Source organism: Symphalangus syndactylus, chromosome 19 (assembly GCF_028878055.3).
Source record: "Symphalangus syndactylus isolate Jambi chromosome 19, NHGRI_mSymSyn1-v2.1_pri, whole genome shotgun sequence".
In the NCBI taxonomy this organism is placed as follows: Eukaryota; Metazoa; Chordata; class Mammalia; order Primates; family Hylobatidae; genus Symphalangus; species Symphalangus syndactylus.
Genome location: NC_072434.2, coordinates 83,910,371 through 83,928,738, shown reverse-complemented (window position 1 = coordinate 83,928,738; position 18,368 = coordinate 83,910,371). Strand labels below are relative to the sequence as shown.

The following is an 18,368-nucleotide window of genomic DNA, read 5'->3' as shown; positions in this document are numbered from 1 at the left end:
TGGATAGAAATTCTAGGTTAATTTCTTCTTTATATAAACAGAAATAGCACATTATTGGGTATTCTCATTGATAGCATTTATTTAAATAATTGTAAGACTATAAGAAGATCAGTAATTACTCATTAGTTTAAAAAAAAAACCTGTTCTTGCTGTAACATATCCCAGAAGGGAGGGTAACAAGAATAAATACTTCTCAATAAATAAAATTAACTAAATATATTCACTCTTCCCCTGCACATTTTCACTGGATGGTTTAGCTAAATCAAGAAAGTAAAATATTAGCTCTTGATTCTGAAGACCTTGTTGTTTGAGATAAAGTGACAAATTCCTATCACTGTAATACCTGGCTAAGATAGTCAATAAAAGTCTGTTAGGATGGAGGCATTTTACATAGGATGAGGCATGGACCTAGTCTTTTCGCTATGTATCCAGTATATTTATTTGGAACAGTTGTTTCTAAATAAATTCCTGCTTCTTCTAGTCTTCCCTACTGCTTACAATTTGTGCAAAGTTATTTTATTTTTTTTCCAAGTTATCATCTCACAATACACAGCTGAATCATAAGCCTAAGAATACATAAAGAGATGAAAAACTGAAATTGAAAGACTGAGTAACGTATCCCATTTAACAACATAACTAGTCAGAGATAGATCTAGGATTAGAATAGAGCTAATTTGATATTTGATTCATGACTCACGTAATCAATAATTATATGTTGAACACCCACCATGTCAAAAGCACTTTGCTAATAAGCTCTAGGGCTGATTTCGTAAGAATGTACTCACTGGAATTATAAATAGGAGTTTATTGGTGATTATGCTTGAAGTAGAAAAATAAGTGTAGAAGCTAGACATGCATGAGTTGAGGAAGAGATTAAAGACCAAAGACATATAGTCACTTTTTAATTTAAACCATAGAAAAGAATATTACAAGTATTAAATTGCAAATAACAAAACCAAAAATAATTAAAGCATGACCAGAATAGAGGTAGTGATACAGTTCAACGAAAAACACAAAGAATTCCTTTATGGTCAAATCTGGTGCTTAAACATATTATTTACATTTTAATGAGAACTTCTGACATTCATGATAATTTACCCAAATTCTGGAAAATACTGAAATATAGAGCTCGAGGTCCCATATTTCACTGTACAGAACCACCTAGCTTCATAATTGTTCTCCTATATTCAGCTAGTAACTATTCTTAAATGGAAAATGCGTAGCTTCACCTCTTTTTTCTCTGAAGAATAACTCTGGAGAGCCAATTTAATTGTTTTCTTTGGGAAATTAATTTGAATATAATTACTAGTCATTTCCAAAGACTCCAAAATTTAAAGGAGAAGCTTGTCTGGTGTCACCTTCTCTGTGAACTCTTCCTCTGTCTTCCCAGTCAGAATTAATATTTTCTGCCTCAGGCTCCATAACTCTGTGCTTGAAATAATTACTTCATTCTACCTTGTATTCTAATCAGTCCTATACCACAGAGATTTTCTCCAATTGTGACTTCAATTATCATTTAAGTCTCTGATTTTCTCATAAGCACAAAGCTTACATTTTTGGAAATTTCTTTATAAATTATAGGGATACCCTCTTCCACCCTAAGCCCCCCAAGTCCAAAGCAGATTTTAACTTTTTAACTCAACAGCCTATTCTTTTAACAGTCCAGCAAGCACAGCTCTGCTTGATATACAAAAATAAATGAGACCAGTTTCCTAAATTCCATGAGTTTTAGTCTATTCCCATAAACAGGGCCATAAACATATCATTGAAAATATAACACAGTAGGCACATAACCCATATGAAGGTGATATCTTTAAGTTTTCATCACTTTCACTGTTATTATCAAGAATATAATAATCATCATTGTATTAGTCCATTTTCATGCTGCTGCTAAGGACATAAATGAGATGAGGAAATTTACAAAAGAAGTAAGTTTATTGGACTTACAGTTCCACGTGGGTGGGGATGGAAGACTCACAATCATGGTAGAAGGTGGAGGCATGTCTCACATGATGGCAGACAAGAGAAGAGAGCTTGTTCAGGGAAACTCCTGTTTTTATATAACCATCAGATCTCATGAGACTTGTTCTCTATCACGAGAACAGCACGGGAAAGACCTGCCCCCAATGATTCAATTACCTCCCACTGTGTCCCTCCCTCCCACAACACGTGGGAATTCAAGATGAGATTTGGGTAGGGGCATAGCCAAACCATATCATTCCACACCTGGCCCTTCACAAATCTCATGTCCTCACATTTTGAAACCAATCATCCCTTCTGAACAGTCCCCCAAAGTCTTAACTCATTTCATCATTAACTCAAAAGTCCACAGTCCAATGTCCCATCAAAAACAAGGCAAGTCCCTTCTGCTTATGAGACTGTAAAATCAAAAGGAAGTTATTTACTTCCTAGAAACAATGGAGACACAGGCATTGGGTAAATACAACCATTCCAAATGGGAGAAACTGGCCAAAACAAAGGGGGTACAGGCCCCAAGCAAGTCCAAAATCCAACAGGGCAGTCTAATCTTAAAACTCCAAAATGACCTCCTTTGACTCCATGTCTCACATCCGGGTCATGCTGATGCAAGAGGTGGGTTCCCATGGTCTTGGGCAGCTCTGCCCCTGTGTCTTTGCAAGGTACAGCCCCCTCCTGTCTGCTTTCATGGGCTGGCGTTGAGTGTCTGCGGCTTTCGTAGGTGCTTGGGGCAAGTTGTCTGTAGTTCTACCACTCTGGGTTCTGGAGGACGATGGCCCTCTTCTCACAGCTCCATTAGGCAGTGCCCCAGTAGGGACTCTGTGTGGGGGCTCTGACCCCATATTTCACTTCTGCACTGCCCTAGCAGAAGTTGTCCATGAGGGCACCACCCCTGCAGTAAACTTCTGCCTGGGCATCCAGGCATTTCCATACATTCTCTGAACTCTAGGCAGAAGTTCCCAAACCTCCATTATTGACTTCCATGCACACACAGGCTCAACACCACATGGAAGCTGTCAAGACTTAGGGCTTCTACCCTCTAAAACAACAGCCTGAGCTGCACCTTGGCTCTTTTAGCCATGGCTGGAGTGGCTAGAACACAGGGTACCAAGTCCCTAGGCTGCACAGAGCAGGCCCAGCCCATGAAACCATCTTTTCCTCCTATGCCTCTGGGCTTGTGATGGGAGGGCCTGCTGTAAAGACCTCTGACATGCCCTGGAGACATTTTCCCCATCATCTTGAGGATTAACATTGGACTCCTCATTACTTATGCAAATTTCTGGAGCTGGCTTGAATTTTTCCTCAGAAAATGGGATTTTTTTTCTATCTCATTGTCAGGCTGCAGATTTTCCAAACTTTTATGCTCTGTTTCTTTTATAAAACTTAATGCCTTTAACAGCACCCAAGTCACATCTTGAATTCTTTGCTGCTTATAAATGTCTTCCACCAGATACCTTACATACCTCTCAAGTTCAAAGTTCCACAAATCTCTAGGATGGGGAAAAATGCCGCCAATCTCTTTGCCAAAACATAACAAGAGTCACCTTTGCCCTAGTTCCCAAGAAGTTCCTCATCTCCATCTGAGACCACCTCAGCCTGGACCTTGTTGTCTATACTGCTATCAACATTTTGGGGAAAGCCATTCAACAAGTCTCTAGGAAGTTCCAAACTTTCCCACATTTTCCTGTCTTCTTCTGAGCCCTCCAAACTCTTACAACATCTGCCTGTTACCCAGTTCCAAAGTAACTTCCATATTTTTGAGTATCTACAGCAGTGCCCCACTCTACTGGTACCAATTTACTGTATTGGTCCATTTTGATGCAGTTGATAAAGACACATCCGAGACTGGGCCATTTACAAAAGAAAGAGGTTTATTGGACTTACGGTTCCATGTTGGTGGAAAAGGAATCACAATCATGGCAGAAGGTGAAAGGCATGTCTCATATGGCAGCAGACAAGAGAAGAGGGCTTGTGCAGGGAAACTTCTGTTTTTATGTAACCATCAGATCTGATGAGACTTATTCACTATCACAAGAACAGCATGGGAAGGACCTGCCCCAGTGATTCAATTACCTCCCGCCAGGTCCCCCTCACAACATGTGGGAATTCAAGATGAGATCTGGGTGGGGACAAAGCCAAACCATATCAATCAATCATCATCATCATCATCATCATCATTATCATCCTCATCCCAGCAAACAGTTACCGAACAATATGTCTCAAGCATCCCTTTACACCTTAATTCCACTCAGTTCTCACAGCTCTAAGAGGCAAGTACTTATATGAGCCCTAATTTTAAAGCTGAAGAAACAAAGGCAAAGAAATCAGTAATTTTCTCAAAATACAGAACTGATAAAGAGTTAGGTTTTTAGTTCTTATTAAACTGTTAATGGTTTTTCCATAAGTTATTGAGGTACAGGTGGTATTTGGTTACATGAGTAAGTTCTTTAGTGGTGATTTCTGAGATTTTGGTGTACCCATCACCCGAACAGTATACACTGCACCATATTTGTAGTCTTTTATCCCTTGCTCCCTTCCTACCCTTCCCCCCAAGTCCCCAAAGTCCATTGTATCATTCTTATGCCTTTGCAGCCTCATAGCTTAGCTCCTACATGAGTGAGAACATATGATGTTTGGTTTTCCATTCCTGAGTTACTTCACTTAGAATAATAGTCTCTAATCTCATCCAGGTCGCTGCAAATGCTGTTAATTCATTCCTTTTTATGGCTGAGTAGTATTGCATCATATAAATATACCATAGTTTCTTTATACACTCATTGATTGATGGGCATTTGGGTTGGTCCCACAATTTTGCAGTTGCAAATTGTGCTGCTATAAACGTGTGTGCAAGTATCTCTTTCATATTATGACTTCTTTTTCTCTGGATAGTTACCCACTAGTGGCATTGCTGGATCAAATGAGAGTTCTACTTGTAGTTCTTTAAGGAATCTCCACACTGTTTTCCATAGTGGTTGTACTAGTTTACATTCCCACCAGCAGTGTAGAAGTGTTCCCTGTTCACCACATCCATGCCAACATCTACTGTTTTTTGATTTTTTGATTATGGCCATTCTTGCAGGAGTAAGGTGGTATCACATTGTGGTTTTGATTTGCGGTTCCTTGATCATTAGTGACATTGAGTATTTTTCATATGTTTGTTGGTCATCTGTATATCTTGTTTTGATAATTGCTTATCCCCTTTTTTATGGGATTGTTTGTTTGTTTTTTTCTTACTGATTTGTTTGAGTTTGTTGTAGATTCTGGATATTAGTCCTTTGTCAGATGTATAGATTACAAAGATTTTCTCCCACACTGTGGATTGTCTATTTACTCTGGTGACAAAGCTTTTGCTGTGCAAAAGCTCTTTAGTTTAATTAAGTCCCAAATATTTTTTGTTTTTATTGAATTAGCTTTTGGATTCTTGGCCATAAAATCCTTGCCTAAGCCAATGTCTAGAAGGATTTTTCTAATGTTATCTTCTAGATCTTTGATAGTTTCAGGTATTAGATTTAAGTACTTAATCCATTTTGAGTTGATTTTTTTATAAGGTGAGAGATGAGGATCCAGTTTCATTCTCCTACATGTGGCTAGCCAATTATCCCAGCAGCATTTGTTGAAAAGGGTGTCCTTTCCCCAATTTATGTTTTTGTTTGCTTTGTCAAAGATCAGTTGGCTGTAAGTGTTTGGGTTCATTTCTGGGTTCTCTATTCTGTTCCTTTGGTCTATGTGCCTATTTTTATACCAGTACGATGCTGTTTTGGTGACTATGGCTTTATAGTATAGTTTCAAATCAGGTAGTGTGATGTCTCCAGATTTGTTCTTTTTGCTTAGTATTGCTTTGGCTATGCAGGCCTTTTGTTTCATTTTGTTTTGTTTTGTTTCATATTATTTTTAGAATTTTTTTTTCTAATTCTGTGAAGAATGATGGTGGTATTTCGATGGGGATTGCATTGAACTTGTAGACTGCTTTTGGCAGTATGGTCGCTTTCACAATATTGATTCCAGCCATCCATGAGCATGAGATGTGTTTCCATTTATGTCATCTATGATTTCTTTCAGCAGTGTTTTGTAGTTTTCCTTGTAGAGGTCTTTCACCTCCATGGTTAGGTATATTCCTAAGTATTTGATTTTATTTTTTTGCAGCTATTGTAAAAGGGATTGAGTTCTTGATTTGACTCTCTGCTTGGTCGCTGTTGATGTATAGAAAAATTACTGATTTGTGTACATTAATCTTTTATTCAGAAACTTTGCCAAGTTCTTTTATCGGTTCTAGGATCTTTCTGGAGGAGTCTTTAGGGTTTTCAAGGTAAACGGTCATATCATCAACAAACAGTGACAGTTTGACTTCCTCTTTACCATTTTGGATGCCCTTTATTTCTTTTTCTTGTCTGATTGCTCTGGCTAGGACTTCCAGTACTATGTTGAAGAGGAGTGGTGAGAGTGGGCATCCTTGTCTTGTTCCAGTTTTCAGAGGGAATGCTTTCAACTGTTTCCCATTCAGTATTATGTTGGCTGTGGGTTTGTCATAGATGGCTTTTATTACATTGAGGTATATCCCTTGTATGCTGATTTTGCTGAGAGTTTTAATCATAAAGGGATTCTGGATTTTGTCAAATGCTTTTTCTGCAACTATTGAGATGATCATGTGATTTTTGTTTTTAATTCTGTTTATGTGGTGTATCACATTTACTGACTTGTGTATGTTAAACCCACTTGATTATGGTGGATTATCTTTTAGATATGCTATTGGATTTGGTTAGCTAGTATTTTGTTAAGGATTTTAGCATCTACATTCATCAAGGATATTGGTCTGTAGTTTTCTTTTTTGGTTATGTCCTTTCTTGGTTTTGGTATTAGGGTGATACTGGCTTCATAGAATGAATTAGGGAGGGTTCCTTCCTTCTCTGTCTTGTGGAACAGTGTCAAAAGGATTGGTACCAATTCTTCTTTGAATGTGTGGTAGAATTCTGCAGTGAATCCATCTGGTCCTGGAGTTTTTTTTTTTGTTGGTAATTTTTAAATTAACATTTCAATCTCACTGCTTGTTATTGGTCTGTTTAGAGTATCTAATTCTTCCTGAATTAAGCTAGGAGGGTTGTATTTTTCCAGGAATTTATCCATCTCCTCTAGGTTTTCTTGTTTATGTGCATAAAGGTGTTCATAGTAGCCTTGATTGATCTTTTGTATTTCTGTGGTGTCAGTTGTAATATTTCCCATTTCATTTCTTAAAGTTATTTTGATTTTCTGTCTTCTTTTCTTGGTTAATCTTGATAATGGTCTGTCAATTTTATTTATCTTTTCAAAGAATCAGCATTTTGTTTCATGTATCTTTTGTATTTTTCTTGTTTGCTTGTTTCAATTTCATTTAGTTCTGCTCTGATCTTGGTTATTTCCTTTCTTCTGCTGGTTTGGTTTGTTCTTGTTACTATAGTTATCTGAGCTGTGTCCTTAGAATGTCAGTTCATGCTCTGTCAGTCTTTCTGAAGTAAGCATTTAGGGTTGTGAACTTTCCTCTTAGCACCACCTTTACTGTATCCCAGAGGTTTTGATAGGTTGTGTCATTACTGTCGTTCAGTTCAACTAATATTTTTTTTTGAGACAGAGTCTTGCTCTGTCGCCCAGGCTGGAGTGCAGTGGCGCGATCTCAGCTCACTGCAAGCTCCACCTCCTGGTTTCACACCATTCTGCCTCAGCCTCCTGAGTAGCTGGGACTACAGGCGCCCACCACCACACCCAGCTAAATTTTTTTGTATTTTTTAGTAGAGACAGGGTTTCACCGTGTTAGCCAGAATGGTCTTGGTCTCCTGACCTCGTGATCTGCCCACCTCAGCCTCCCAAAGTGCTGAGATTACAGGCGTGAGCCACCACGCCCAGCCAAGTTCAAAGAATTTTTTAATTTCCATCTTGATTTTGGTTTTGATCCAATGCTCATTCAGGAGCAGGTTAATTTCCATATATTTGCATTGTTTTGAAAGTTCCTTTTGGAGTTGATTTCCAGTTTTATTCCACTGTGGTCTGAGAGAGTGCTTGATATAATTTCAATTTTCTTAGATTTATTGAGGCTAGTTTTATAGCCTATCATATGGTCTATCTTTAGGAAAGTTCCATGTGCTGTTGAATAGGATGTGTATTCTGCGGTTGTTGGATAAAATGTTCTGTATATATCTGTTAAGTCCATTTGTTCCAAGCTATAGTTTAAATTCATCGTTTCTTTGTTGACTTTCTGTCTTAATGACCTGTCTAGGGCTGTCAGTGGAGTATTGAACTTCCCCACTATTACTGTGTTGCTGTGTATTTCATTTCTTAAGTCTATTAGTAATTCTTTTATAAATTTGAGAGCTCCAGTGTTAGGTGCACATATATTTAGGATGGTGATATTTGCCTGTTGCACAAGGTCTTTTACCATTATATAATGTACCTCTTTGTCTCTTTTAACTGCTGTTACTTTAACATTTGTTTTGTCTGAAATAAGAATAGCTACCCCTGCCCGCTTTTCGTGTCCATTTGCATGAAATGCCTTTTCCACCCTTTTACTTTAAGTTTCTGCTAGTCCTTATATGTTAGGTGAATCTCCTAAAGGCAGCAGATGGTTGGTGAGTTCTTGTCCATTCTGTGTTTCTGTATCTTTTAAGTGAAGCATTTAGGCCACGTACATTCAAGGTTAGTACTGAAATGTGATGTACTATTGCATTCATCATGCTTTTTGTTGTCTGTGTACTTTGTTGTTGTTGTTGTTGTTTGTGGTTTTTTTCTTTTTAACATGTATTTTTGTTTTATAGGTTCTGTGTCATTTATGCTTTTTTTTCGGGATTTAATTACTTTATTTTTTTAAATTATACTTTAAGTTTTAGGTTACATGTGCATAACGTACAGGTTTGTTACACATGTATACATGTGCCATGTTGGTGTGCTGCACCCATTAACTCGTCATTTAACATTAGGTATATCTCCTAATGCTATCCCTCCCCGCTCCCTGCACCCCATAACAGGCCCTGGTATGTGATGTTCCCCTGGTATGTGATGTTCCCCTTCCTGTGTCCAAGTCTTCTCATTGTTCAATTCCACCTATGAGTGAGAACATGCAGTGTTTGGTTTTCTGCTCCTGTGTTAGTTTGCTGAGAATGATGATTTCCAGCTTCATCCATGTCCCTGCAAAGGACATGAACTCATCCTTTTTATGGCTGCATAGAATTCCATGGTGTATATGTGCCACATTTTCTTAATCCAGTCTATCATTGTTGGACATTTGGGTTGGTTCCAAGTTTTTGCTGTTGTGAATAGTGCCGCAATAAACATACGTGTCGCAGAAAAGGCCTTTGACAAAATTCAACAACCCTTCATGCTAAAAACTCTCAATAAATTAGGTATTGATGGGACATTTCTCAAAATAATAAAAGCTATCTATGACAAACCCATAGCCATTTATGCTTTAAAGAGGTTCTGTTTTGATATGTTTCCAGGATTTGTTTCAAGATTTAGAGCTCCTTTTAGCAGTTCTTGTAGTGGTGGCTTGATAGTCGCAAATTCTCTCAGCACTGGTTTGTCTGAAAAAGACTGTATCTTTCCTTCATATATGATGATTAGTTTTGCTGGATACAAAATTCTTGGCTGATAATTGTTTTGTTTGAGGAGGCTGAAGATAGGGCCCCAATCCCTTCTAGCTTGTAGGGTTTCTGCTGATAAATCTGCTGTTAATCTGATAGGTTTTCCTTTACTTTCCTTTATAGGTTACCTGGTGCTTCTATTTCACAGCTCTTAACATACTTTCCTTCGTCTTAACTTTGGATAACCTGATGACAATGTGCCTAAGTGAAGATCTTTTTGCAGCTTTCTACCTCCTGATGGTTGTGGTGGTGGCACCAAGTTCAAGAAGAGCACATGGGATGAGAAACATTGTTGAATCTCTCTTTAGAAAATATTAGAAAATATAATCTTTTACTGGGCCTTGAACAATCAAGCGCCAGTCAACCTTTCCAAGTTTAACCCCAACCTCCAAGCTATTTAAAACTACTTCTTGTATCCTTGCTTATCTCAACAGTCTTTTCTTTGCCTAACATACAGTAAGTGTTCGATATGTGCTTACTGAATTAATAAGGTCATAAATAGCTCCTTCCTCTGCCTGAAATATTTTTTTACACCTATTTTCAAATACTGTCTCCTGTGAAAGGCCAGTTCTGACCCTCCTGTTGGAAATATTCTCCCAGGCTGAATAACATTCCTTTCTCTGTACCTCCTTAATGGCATGAAATAGCACCGAATGATCTCCTAAATCCAGAAGCCAAATCCCTTCTAAATCATGAAACCATCAGAAATAACGTATCAAGTTGAAGAAATTTACCCTTTATTTCTAGTAACTTACCAATATGCACTTCTACCTTTCAAAGCTGAAAGATACCAGCCTTGAATGAAATTCAATTCAAACAGTTCTCAAGCATCTTCCACATTGCTCAACACTAACAAGATTATAAAAATTAAGGTTCCTGACTGCAAATGTCTTTAATTTACTAGGAAAGGAGGACCTACATATAAGGAAGCACACTAAATAAAAAGGAAGCATGCTAAATAAAACAGTTATAGCATACTATAAAGGAGGTGAAGATCAAACAAAGTAGGTCAGATGTATAACTGCATAGTAACTTGCAAATGCCCAGAATCTAGTACTCATTTATTAAAGTTTTATTAGCTAACTGTTCCATAAAAGAATAAGGGAGAAACGATACATTTTAAACAAAAGTCTTAAAAATTCATTTACACACAAAAGTCTATCAGGCTTTGCCAGACACCTACATTCCAGTTCATGATATTAAAGTAATGTCTATCACAGCATTGATGAACAATTTATTAATCAGTAAGAGAGGGAGTTTTCTGCTAAGCTCTCAGAAAGTCTATACTTACGGTTTATGTTTCCCTATTTTGCTTATTAATAAAGCAAAGTTGTGGTCTTCTGTAGATCCAACTGCCCTTTAGAACACTTAGATTACACACACGCAAAAAGATGTAGGGTTCATTATCCAGAAATTTAATTTTATTGAAATCGAATTTACTTTTTATGAAATAAACCATCTTTGCAAGCTATTTTTGCAATTACTAGGTACTTTAAAAATAAATACAGTGATCATAACACCCAAGAGTGCACGTGAGTAACATTCATATTCAATATGGTAGGTATTTTAAAACCTCTCAATCACAGACATCTTTACATATTGAATTATTATTCACAGTAACAAACTTGCAAGATTTTGTTATAGTTCCACCAGGAAAATGCCTTGATATGTACTTATATAGGATTAACAAAAAGTTGAATAAAGCAAATATATAATTCCTAAAATTGGTAATGCTCAATATCTGTCTTTGACTGCCAGTTCCCACTACTAGGACCTCAGTGTGGCTCCATTTGCAGCTCTAGGGCTGACATTCAGTTGTCATACATGGGTCTAGCCATACCAACTGGTAAATTATTGTTAGTAAGTTATTGTTATTATTATTTTAAGGGTTTATATTGGTTAATAAATAGCTGCTGATTTGCTCAGGTTTCATAATTGTTCTCTTGCTGCCCAGGTGCCCTGGTTCATATCCTGAGACACTGTATAACTTTCCCCCTGGAGATCTAATGAGCGACATGGCAGATCCCTGCCCCCTAGCCATGTCCACTAGGATTTGTTGTTGCCTGTACTGTCTTAATTGTTTTAAATAATTTTCACGTCACTCATACTCAGTTTCTCCTTCTGATCTTCTCAAGGTATTGGCAATGGCCTCATTCCTTACCTGGTTTCACCACTGTTAGTCTGCCCTGACTTTATACTTCATTTTACCTCTCTTTTATCACCTCTGTGAAATAGAGAGGAGGTGGGAAAGAAAAGAAAGCATAAAAAGTGAGTACAGATCTCTCAACCTTTCGTTATTCTTTCAAGAGAGTAACTTGCAGATAAGGAAAGGAAGACCTTGGAACAGATAGTATGATCTACTTCTACTTCATCCAAGTAACATACTGGGGAAATAGGTTGCTCATGAGCCAGCAAAAGAGTGAGAACATGAAAGAAGCACAAAGAGAGACATGAAACCTACAACCTCAGTGTGGTATAGGGCTCAGTGACCCCCAATCTCTGGCGCTGTGCTGCCCCATCACCCTCTGCCATTATTACTCTTCATGAAAAATTGCTTACTAATGTACTTATTTACTTTTTCTTTCCAAAGCCAATTAAGCTTGAATGAATATTAATCAATCTTTTTACAGTCTCTGAAGAGCACTGAATAAAATGAAGAGTAATTTCAAAATCAGGATGTGGGATGCCTAACCCAAATGATAAAAAGAAAAGCCATGCTGATCTTTACCATCTACCAGCAACGATCTTCCAAAAATGCTGTACCTCTTTGGCATTCCTTAAAATAACATGTCTCTCTAAATTTACTCTCCAGAAACATAGTTCTGGTTACTGTTTTCAATAGATCCTACTTGGGAATATCAATGCAACTGTATTTTCTGGGTCTGTCTAGTTAATTTACCATGCATCCAACCTAAAATGCTTCTTACTATAAGTATAAGAGGTCTAGTTTAGCGTCTATGTATGCATATACACATAAGGGACTGGCTGGGAAAGTGAGACTTCCAAAGGCAATTGTTGAGGTAGGGAAATGCATTTGGTAGCAGCTCTCCTCAGCAGAGAACATCATAGATGCAACCAAACAGGATCCTGACTGCAGAAAGTTAAAAACAACAAAATTCTTTTTAAAAACCTTCAGACTGTATACATATGGAATACACATTAAACTTGTATAAAGTTATGTTCAAAATATATCATCCATGTTGGAGAAGTACAAGATATCAGTACAAGAAATTGCCTAAGATTAGTTCCTGGTATAATCTGGAGATGAATGAGACAAAGGTTGTCATTGGAGATACAACCATATAATATATATAATTACACACACACACACACACACACACACACTAGAATTACTAGCATACACTAGATATTTCCTGTATAAATAGGTAGATGATAGATATTATACCAGTTATTGCACAATTATCTTCTTCAGTCTAAAATAATCTGCAAGATAGGTATTACATATATTTAACAAATGAGGAAACTTGGGATTAGAGAGATTAAATAAACTCATAAAACTGGCAAGTATAGGAGTGGAATTTTACAGAGGCAATTGGTTTAGCCTCTCCAACTCTTGATTTTTTGCATGTAAAATGGGGTTCATAATATCCATCCAGTGGCCAGTTCCTGCCAGACTATACTCAGATGATACCATTATGCCATTTTCATCTGGTTTGCCCCCTCAATCATTTCTGCATCTATATGTTCAAGAAAAAAATAAATAGAGAGACATCAGCCAATAAGCAGTAGTAAAAGTATTATTTTAGATAAACCAATGAAAGAGACTGACTGTCCTTAGGTTTCAACATAGCACAAACTTAAACTTTAGATACCAGGAACAGAGAAGTTGCTACAGAATTCCTGGTCCCTCTGGCCTCCCAGTGATAGTAGGTATGCTTTCTACCCCTTTGCCCTTGTAATTCTAGTTACTTTATAGGCTGCTAAAAGTAGGGAGAAGGAAATATGAAATGAATTCTAGAAGAGAGTATGCTTGCCTTTGAATAGAATAGAGAAAATCAAGATGGCATGTGGAGGAATGAACAATAACAGTAATAATAACTAACATCTATTGAGTGCTTACTAAACGCTGGTAACTTTATAGGGATTTGATGATTTCTTCCTCACAATAGCAATTGTTACTACCATCCCCATTCTATAAGAGGAAAGCAAAGCTGACTGTTTAAGTAACTAGGGTGAGATCTCACAGCTGGTGAGGAGCAGGACCCTGTTCAAAGAGAGGAAGGCTGGCTCTCAAATGTGAACTATCTGTGCTTAAGCCACACCCAATCTCAATTCCACTGTAACCTCAGAGAGCATAAATCCCACTGCAGTATAGGTCAGGAGAAGTAAACAGAAGCATTTTAGGGCTTGAACTGAAAGAGTGGCTCAAAGAAGAGGTAGCTGAATTTGCACTTGAAGGAGTGGAGGGAAGGACTGTAGGCTAAAAGGAAAGCTAATTAGAGGGAAGATAGATAAAGCAAGAGGTCCACGTGCTGGCCTGCTCTTTTGACATTGGCTTTTTGCCTAACAGTTGGTGCTTTAATGTGGGGAAGACCCAAACACCTACATGGATTTCAATGACCTCAATCTAAGGATATTGGTGTGACCCTCCTTTTTGTGGGTTTCACAACTGATGGAAACAATTACAATATTTGAAGCAACCAAATACTTGAACCCTGTACCTAATACGTGAATTTTGAAAAATTGTAAGCATAGAGTTCAAGAATTTCGTTTTCCATTGGAATAAAAGCTGGGATATGAGGAAGGGACTGTCTTAGTACAGTCAAAAATATACAACGGAGTGCTGAAAAATGTTAAAGAATTCTTCAATACAAGGATGACTGGAAAGGAAGACCCAAAGGAACCAGGACAAATATATCATTTTTTTTCTTATGGAAGAATGATTCTCTAGAAGGAGAAAGAGATGAAGTATATACACCATGGAATACTATGCAGCCATAAAAAGGAATGAGGTCATGTCCTTTTCAGGGACATGGATGAAGCTGGAAGCCATTATCCTCAGCAAACTAATGCAGGAACAGAAAACCAAACACTACATGTTCTCACTTGTAAGTGGGAGCTGAACAATGAGAACACATGGACACGGGGAGGGGAACATCACACACTGGGGCCTATCGGGGAAGGCTGGGTTGGGGAGAGCATTAGGGAAAAGAACTAATGCATGCTGGGCTTAATACCTAGATGATGGGTTGATAGGTGCAGCAAACCACCAGGGCATGTATTCAACTATGCAATAGACCTGCACATCCTGCACATGTATTCTGGAACATAAAAAATAAATAAAAGATAAAAGCAAGCCATGTGTAAAAAAAAAGAAGTCTGAACTATATACACATTTTTGGTAAGTTGTTTAGGTGTTTTTTATGTATGTATCTTCGCACATATATTCAATATTAAGTTGTCTACTCAAGTGCGCATAGTGTGGATTTGAGGTAGGAGACTGGTAGGATTTGTTTTTTGGTCACAACCCTGCTGACCAAAACAGGATTTGGTCCCTAGGAAATGAGGTGAAGAAATCAAATTGGCAGGAACCAACAGATGGCAATGAAAGCCATCTCTAGCTGCTCTCATTGCTCTTTAGCATAAGACATACCCACCAGCATCATGGCAGTTTACAAATGCCATAGCAACAACCAGGAAGTTATCACCCCATTCCATAGCCATGACCCAGAAGTTTCCGCTTCTTTCCTAGAAAGTTCTAAATAATGCATCCCTCAATTTGAATTAAACCTGCCTCCTAATTTACATGTAATTAAAAGCAAATATAAGTAAGTATAAATACAGCTGCCAAGAGCCCATACATTACCAAATCTGGGCACATTGCCTGTGAGTTAGCCCTGCTCTGCAAGGAGTAGTAATGTTCAATAAAAGATTGCTGTCTCATATTACTGGCTCACCCTTGAATTCTTTCCTTGTGAATTCTTTCCTGTGTAAAGCCAAGAACCCTCCTGGGCTAAGCCCCAATTTTGAGACCTGCCTTTCCTGCATCAGGTTCAACTGCGCAGGAGTATAGTTTTATCATTTGTATACAGTTTGTATTTAAGAACTATTGGGCATTAATAAAAAGCACTGCTTTGACAAGCTGCCTTCAACTGAGCATCAATAATGCCTAGGGTCTGAATTTTCATTCTTCCTTATATGTAGTTCCAAGTAGGGGATTTTAATTTTCTGCTCAGTCAGAGCCTACTAATTAAATATAAAACTCTTGCTTTTATCAGCCTTACTGCTTTTGAGATCCCTATTGTGTGCTTGGCAGCCTATGCAATATGTTTTAATACTATTATTTTTAAAAAGTTTTCAAGAATCAATGTAAATAAATGTTCATCTTATAAATATGTGATAAGAACATCTTCCCACAGATTAATTTGGCAAAGATATTTTTAGTAAAGGATGTATAATTTTTTAGAAAAATTCATCTGATAGGGTTTTGATAAAAAGTGGCAACCTGCCAAGTGAAGCCTGGTCTACTGTGTCTAGTTTAGCAACAAAACACACAGTTCTTCGAATAGGAACCTAGGATCTTCCAGATAGATCCTGGAGACCTGCCTGCGAACAGTTATTGGTCAACCTGTGTGAATCTACATGAAAGGTACTAATATATCAGCAATGAATAACTTCACCAATTATATATTTCTAGTATTTAATCATATTAAAAGAAACAAGGCCGGGCGCGGTGGCTCACGCTTGTAATCCCAGCACTTTGGGAGGCCGAGGCGGGCAGATCACGAGGTCAGGAGATCGAGACCACAGTGAAACCCCGTCTCTACTAAAAAAATACAAAAAAAATTAGCCGGGCGTGGTGGCGGGCGCCTGTAGTCCCAGCTACTCGGAGAGGCTGAGGCAGGAGAATGGCGTGAACCCGGGAGGCGGAGCTTGCAGTGAGCCGAGACTGCGCCACTGCACTCCAGCCTGGGTGACAGAGCGAGACTCCGTCTCAAAAAAAAAAAAAAAAAAAAAAAAAAGAAACAATTCCTCAGAGCATTTTGCTTTTAATATCAGTTTTTTCCTTGTAAAAATCTTTCCCTTACTGGAAAAATACTAAATCTGTGGCCTAACTTCAGTTCAGCTACAGTCTTAAGCTGTGCAAGTTTATTGATGTTTTTGAATCTCAGTTACTTCACCTGTAAACGGAGGAACTTGCAATGCTAAGCTCTCAGGATTATTACATTTCTTAAACAGTATAATACTGAAGTTTTAGTCTTCTCAGATGAATTTTGGACAAATGAAGAGTAAGACAAAAGAATCAGCCTATGAAAGCCTTGATCACTCTGAGTACTGATGAAAATTGGCCTGGAGAATGGGTAGATGGAGATTGATTTCACTTACCTTGTTGCAGGAAGCAATGGACTGAGCAGGTTCCCTCTGCCAGGGCAATGGTTTACACCTAAGTTCAGAGCCCGGCCCAAAGCAGCAAAGTCCTTCTTTCTGCAGACAGAGAAAAAAGACGGTTCCTAAGCAAAGCATAAGCAAGGTTATTCTGCTCACATTTCTTATCAGCTGAGTTAGTCCTCAGCTGAGTGTGTGGGAATAGTGAGAGACTACAGTAAGGCCAGGAGCGTTTGAGCAAAAGTCTCTCCCAGGAAATCAGGAATAGGGAAAACACATTTTCCTCTGATTCCTGCCATATCCACTAGGAGGAAGGAGGACCAGTATTTAGTTCAGTGGGTAAATCCTATTGAGATAAAGCACACTTTTGCATGGAATCTAAAATGTTTCCTTTGCCATGAAGGCTCTCTGTGAGCAATGAAGCATAGGTATAATAAAGATACTTCAAAGGTACCAGAAGTTGAGTTTAATATAGTACAAAATCTACCTACTATGGGAAGAATGGGGTCATAACAGAGCATGTGGGAAAAGTTTTCAAAGGAGAAGAGCAAGAAGTTCATGAGGAAAGACAGAGCTCTCTAGGTAGGTAGGTAGGTATCTGCTGACTTTTTGGAAGTAAAGAGCAATATTGCTGGATGGCTAGAAACACATACATAGCCAGGGCTCATGTTTTTGTTCTGTACTTACTAGCTATATGTGTGTGCTTCCACAAGTTATTTGACATCTTACTATCTTTGAGAGCCAGTTTCCCCATGGCCAAAATGGATCATTACACATTTTACCTCATACGGCCAACCTGTGAATTACATAAATTAATATACATCATACACTGGGATTAGTGTCTGGCACATAGGATGTGAGTGTTAACTAATAGTGACGTTGTACTTGCTTCACAATAACTACTTTGAGCTCCCCTGCACGTGGCTTTCAAAACAACCCAGAAGGGTTTAGAAGGCAAAGAGTAAGATTGAGTTTAAAAACCAATAGAAACAGCACTGTTGATTGGAATGTAAATTATTATAGCCGTTGCGAAAAACAGCATGGAGTTTTCTCAAAAAAACTAAAGTAGAACTACCATATGACCCAGCAATCCCACTATGGGCTACATATCCAGAGGAAATGAAGTCAGTACGTCCAAGAGACATCTGCCCTCCTATGCTTATTGTGGCAATATTCACAATAGCCAAGATATAGAATCAACGTAATTGTCTAATAGTGCGTGAAGGGCTACAGAAAATGTGGTGTATATATATATATATATATAAAATGGAATACTATCTAGCCATGAAAAGGAATAAAATTCTATCATTCATGGCAACATGGAGCTTGGAGAAGATTATGTTAAGTAAAATAAGCCAAGCACAGAGACATAAATGCCACATGCTCTCGTTCATATGTGGGAGCTAATAAAGTTAATCTCTTAGAACTACAGAATAGAAC

At 38.0% G+C, this 18,368-nt stretch overlaps 1 protein-coding gene across 4 annotated transcripts in view; it reads right to left on the bottom strand.

Moving 5' to 3' along the window:
* The window catches only part of CHRM3 (cholinergic receptor muscarinic 3), a 530,923-nt gene that overhangs the window by 406,335 nt on the left and 106,220 nt on the right, over positions 1-18,368 (bottom strand). For 2 of the 4 annotated variants that reach the window (XM_055233474.2, XM_055233476.2), the window contains exon 2: positions 16,929-17,027. The exons of the other annotated variants lie outside the window; for them this stretch is intronic. The gene's annotated coding sequence lies outside the window, so the exon portion shown is untranslated. The remainder of the gene's footprint in view (positions 1-16,928; positions 17,028-18,368) is intronic. 4 annotated transcript variants of the gene reach the window in all.